Consider the following 5,891-nt stretch of genomic DNA (forward strand, 5'->3'; position numbering starts at 1 on the left):
AATACTTCAAGCTTCAATAGGAGTCACCAATTATGTCTAAACAAATAGTGAAGAGGAACCATCCTTTGTGCAATTTCAGAACTTGTGCCGAAGTCTCACTATTGATATAGAATACCTTTCGTGGGATTTCTTAAATGGAGAACAATAATCATACTAAGAGTGATGAATTGATTTCAGATTGAGAAACTAAGAGTGATGAATTGATTTCAGATTGAGAAACTGTCATGGCTTCAAAACTTGTTATAAATAAACAGTTTATCCAAATTATACTCTTCCAGATGCACAACACACACAATTATGTTATCAGAATCTCACAACAGTATATGAATCAAATCATATCATCCTTCAACAATCTCAATATCAGATATCACGAGCTATAGAAGCAACCTCAGTACTTCAGCAAACTTCAAAAAACAGAGAGAATAGATAAACCTGGAAGTAGAACCAGCTACAAAGCAGTGTATGATATGTAGAAGAAACTAGATATGAAGCACGAAAACTTGATTTGCAGAGGTGCTGTGAAACTAATTGATGAATCGGAAGCAAATTGAGCTTCACAGAAGTAACTCGAACACAAAAGAACCAGAGAATGAACCTTGAAAGCTTGCGTTGCAGAGAAGTAGCATGAATTACAAATCTAGGGTTTCAGTTCATCAAATCATGACAAACCAGAGATGCGGAAGCGAGACGACGAATCAAGAGCAGCTATAGCAGAAGATGAAGCTCAGGATCAATAGCTGAAGCTCTGATACCATGATAACATGGCAACCATGATTGAGAAATCAAGCTTTGTAGCTATGGCTTCCATGAATAAGAACAGAGAATTTGAGAGGAAATTTTTAGCAGAGTTTCGCTATTTTTATTACCAGCCTTAATAAAGCATTACAACCTGATGCTATTTATAGCAAAACCAAATCCTTTATCACCAAGCAAACCACTGTTTTAAAACGCTAAGGCGTAGGCCGAGGCGTTTTTTGGTGAGCCTCAAGAAGGCGTTCGCCTTGAGGCGTAAGGCGTAAGCCTTACGTATAAAAGACCTATATTGATGTAATTATTACGCTGATATATGCCACATTAAGAGTAACCAAAAGAACATTATTAATTTTCATTCACTCATAATAATAAAGTACTAGAACCATATGATTCAACAAAATCACCAACATAAAATGAAATCAAAGATCTAAAGTGGAAAGACCAAAGGTGAAGAACAATTGTCGACAATTCCAATGGACTGTGGATGACTTAGAAAATTTGGACAGTAAATAGAGCAGGTCTTATATAAATGCAAGGGATTGATCTTTATATTTTGATAACTTGATTCATAGTTAACTACTCTAAACACTAGAGAAATATTCTTCTTCATGCCATGGCTTTGGCACTATCATATTCTGTATGCTTTTTACTAATCCTTCTACAACTACTATCATTTTCCGCTATGGCTCAAACTTACAAAAATATATCTTCGGGTTCATCTCTCATTGCACAGGAGAATAACTCCTTTTGGGCCTCACCATCTGGGGAATTTGCTTTTGGTTTCCAAAAGATTGGTAATGGTAATTTGGTTTAACAAGATACCAGAAAGAACTTACCAGCCATTTGTTCTGTCTAACCAGAATTCAATCAGTTCGTGGGAGAGTTTTAATCTACCAACTGATACAATCCTGCCTACACAGACTCTTGGTCTAGATAGCACACTCTATGCTCCCTATACGAAAACAAATTACTCAAAGGGAAGGTTCCTGCTTACACTGAATCTGATGGTAATTTTGTGTTTTCGACAACTTATTTTACATTGGATTCTCCTAATTTTGATTACTGGTACACAGAAACTGAGAATCAATTATAATCACCTGCACTATAAACACAATGTTCTGCACTATAAACCAACTTATTTCCCATGACATCCAATTATTCTAGCTACCTGCACTATAAAGTATAGACACAATCACCCGAAAATCAACCCAGCAACTAAATTTATAATGATATACTCTAATGACCAGATAAAAGTTTTTCAGCTTTTTCATTGGCAGAAGCAGAGAGGAACTTCATACAGATCGGAGGTTTCACATTCACCAGATACATATATTCAAACATTCAAAAATATTCTTGATATTACCCAGATAAATATAGCATTGGTTCAAAGTTCAAACACTCATTTTTCAAGATTTATAATGGAATCAATTGGAATCATACCTTCAAATGGCCTGCTGCGAATTGAACTCCAATACCTTCATATTGACTGATGCGAATCGAAATCGAACTCCAACACTCACTTTGGGTTAGGGATTGAATTTGCGGCCTTTTGGAAGAGAGAAAGTCTGAAACTCTGAATTCGGCTCTCCAACACTCGAGTCGCGACCTAGAGAGGCTTTAAACACAATCCGTTTCAAAACGACGTCGTTCCTCTTTTGTTGATGCTCCTGCGCCTTTGGCGCCTCAGGCGTCGTCTTTCACGCCTTGTTCGACGCCTCAGCAGCCTCATCGCCTACCCATCGAAACCCACTCAATTTCAGGCCTGATTTTCACTTTTTGAGCCTCAGGAGGCGCGCTTTTTAATTCATTGAAGCAAACTCTAACAAACTATTACAGCATGTCACTATAACAACCATGCCACATCACCTTGAACACCTGGAAGCAGCATACTCGTTAACAATTATTAGCATCCCACGGCGGTCTTTGGAAGGGGGACGACCCAAATTGCATGACATGGCTCAATTCTCAGATTTCTAACTCAGTTCCTTGGAACCTTACCATGTTAGTTTTGGAACCTTACTGACCTTAGACGTACTCGTGTGCCCAAGTCATAGAGTTTTGGTACGCTCTGGTTAATAGCGGGCACCCATTCTTGTGGATCGTACCTTCCGATATCACTCGGGGTTTGGGTGAGGACCCGATTCCCATGGAGCTTGAAACGGCGACAAAAGAAAGAGGGTACACAGTGGATTGGGTTTCGCGAGAAGTCTTGGCTTACAAGGCAATGGGTGGGTTTTTGACCCATAGCGATTGGAATTCAACCTTGGAGAGCATTGTGGCGGGTATTCGGCATTTCTATGATTTGTTGGCCTAATTTAGGCGATCAGTTCATTATTAGCAAAACTGTAAGTGAAAAGTGAAAGATTGGTCATCAACTGAAAGAGAATTGTGACAGAAACGACATTGAGACAATGATAAGAATGTTCATGAAATCCAAGGAAGAGTTTCAAAGCTCAATGAATGAAATTTCAAAAGTAGCTGGTGCCAGGGTTGCCAAAGGTGGATCTTCAACCCACAACTTGAAGCTGCTAATCCAAGACATTAGAAATGTGCAACACAACGGTGACTCGGTAAGCGGGGCATGGGCTTAATTAAATGAGGCGCATATTCATTTGGATCCGGCTCCTCTAAAGTGAGGAGGGAGTAAATTTACTTCAATTTCATAAAATTTGGACTCTCTATCTAATCTAACGGTCTTGACAATTGACACATCACTCTCCCACAAATTTTTAGTTTTTCATCTAAACCCTAGTTAACTTACCGTTAACTAAAAAAATTGAGATTTCTGATCGTCAGTGTTTATCATCTACGTCAAGTTTCTTCTTTTTACTTTTTTTTTTCTATTTCTCTTTACGTCCATGGCTGCGCACTAACCATGGAATGACTTTTTGCAGTTTTTTTTAGATTGAGACCCAAGTAGGGTGAGAGATAATATTTCAAACTAACTGCCTCTACAAAACAGTAAAACACACAGGTACTCATGATCTTAGATTTTCAACTCCCACGAAGTAAATTCATCACAAGGATGAAGAGATTCCATGGCCAAACAATTCAAGCTAGAATATTAAATAGAGAAGACGAAGCAAGGAGATTCCAAATAAATAAAGGACTGAAGTCATTAACCAAAACGCTTAGCCAATGTAGCAATAACAAAAAATCTTACAGGACCAAAGACGACTAAAAGCAAAGAAAAGGATGAGATCGACACGAAAAGAAATTCGTGTGGTTTTGAAGAACTTAAGGAACTCCAGATTTCCCGTTCAGAAAAAAGAAGAAGAAGGAACTCCCGATTAAATTAATTTATTTTCAAATTGATTGGTGATTTTAATTAATGAAGATGTGATTGATGATGGGGCTGGAAAGAATTAATCGGAGTGCAAAAAATTTACTGAAGTCATTCCATGGTTAGTGCGCAGCCATGGAAGTAAAGAGAAATAAATAAAAAAAGTAAAAAGAAGAAACTTGACGTAGATGATAAACACTGACGATCAGAAATCTCAATTTTTTTTTTCTAGAGTTAACGGTAAGTTAACTAGGGTTTAGATGAAAAACCAAAAATTTGTGGAAGAGTGATGTGTCAATTGTCAAGACCGTTAGATTAGATAGAGAGTCTAGATTTTATGAAATTGAAGTAAATTCACACCCTCCTCACTTTAGAGGAGCCGGATCCTATTCATTTCTTATTGGGACTTTCATTTTCAAGTGGATTTTTAATTTTCTTTTGTATGAATCTTTCGATTTATGAATGTGGTGATGCTTGTAGAGTTGTAGTTGGGTGTACTAGCTTAGCTAGCCAAACCGATGACTAAGTACGTAATAACCCTATGTTTATTTCTAATTATTTGTTTGTCATTTGGCCAAGCAGCCTAGCTGCAATTTACAATAAAATTGGAGGGATATCCTTCCATTATTTTCTTCTCATTGATTAATCTCTCTTGAAAATTCCAGATCAACATTCTTTAGAGGGAAATTAAGCTGAAAAGTCTAACATATTATCATCAAATTATAAATCAAACAAAGAATATGGTCATGCTCGTACTCTTGACTTCATATTCATGAATTTTATGTACGCCGAACAAAAATTATTTAATACGATTACTACACATAAGTTGAGTTGATTAGATTAATAGACCGGAAAATCAACAGCACGTACAACAACAATACTAATAATAATAATTAATAATAATAGTACTGAAAGTGAACAACACAACTTACCCTAACTTGCAATTTAAACTGACCGCACATGATTAATAAACCAGATTACACAAATTAAAAGTAGTTAAGTAGCTAGCTAGCTAGAAGTCCAGAACTAGAGGTTGTTCGAGATAGATGACGAAAAGGATGATGATCGAGCTAGTAGAGGTAGCGGGGGAGGAGCAGAGCCCTAGTGATGAACATAGAGAAGACAGAGAAGGTGACCACCACCCAGAAGTTGCTTGCCGGTAAAATGTAGAACAAGCGCAAGAGGTGGGCAAAGGTAAGGGACAGCAGCGACACCTTCATGTAGATCCGGACCTCTGCGTCAGGGAAATCCTCCCAGAAGAAGCAGATTCCGTAGGCGGTGAATACCACAGCAAATGCCACTGCCTTGAAGAACTCGAAGGCGAAGAGGCTGGTGCTGCATGTAGCCCTCCGAGCAAAGTAGACGGCTTGCGGAGTGTTGACTACGGTGAAAAACGAGCTCATGTTGATGAAGTAGCAGATCAGCTTTGCCAATCTCCTGGTAAAGACCATTTTCTTTTTATCTGAAATATCTGGATGGAGTTTGAATGTTTGATCTCTCAGCTAAGGCTAAGCTGGTGGTGGTTATGATGTATGTACTTATAGCATAGGAGGAGAAGGAGGAGCGAGTTGTGAAGTTAGGTTGGGGTTAAACAAACAATAATAACATTTTTAATTGGTGCGGGAATTCAATTGAATTCAATACGTACAGCTTCAGAGGTGATCAGACTCTGAGAGGGAATGAAAGGGTACTACCTTTTCACTTTTCAGTTGTAGCTTTCATGAAAATGGAAATTTGAGCTTTTGATGTTAATTTCCTATATATTTTCAGTAACAATTAAGTACCTGTGTCTCTGCTTGCTTTTAAGAACTTACTTCAAGGTCACAGTTTTCTTCTACACGCTAGCCGGACTAGA

At 37.9% G+C, this 5,891-nt stretch overlaps 1 pseudogene; it reads right to left on the reverse strand.

The window, feature by feature from the left end:
* LOC133722794 (WAT1-related protein At5g40240-like) overlaps positions 1-5,487 on the reverse strand; it is a 17,775-nt pseudogene extending 12,288 nt beyond the window's left edge.
* Between the last annotated feature and the right edge of the window lie 404 nt (positions 5,488-5,891).

The sequence above is a fragment of the Rosa rugosa genome, chromosome 7 (genome assembly GCF_958449725.1).
Source record: "Rosa rugosa chromosome 7, drRosRugo1.1, whole genome shotgun sequence".
Classification (NCBI taxonomy): Eukaryota; Viridiplantae; Streptophyta; class Magnoliopsida; order Rosales; family Rosaceae; genus Rosa; species Rosa rugosa.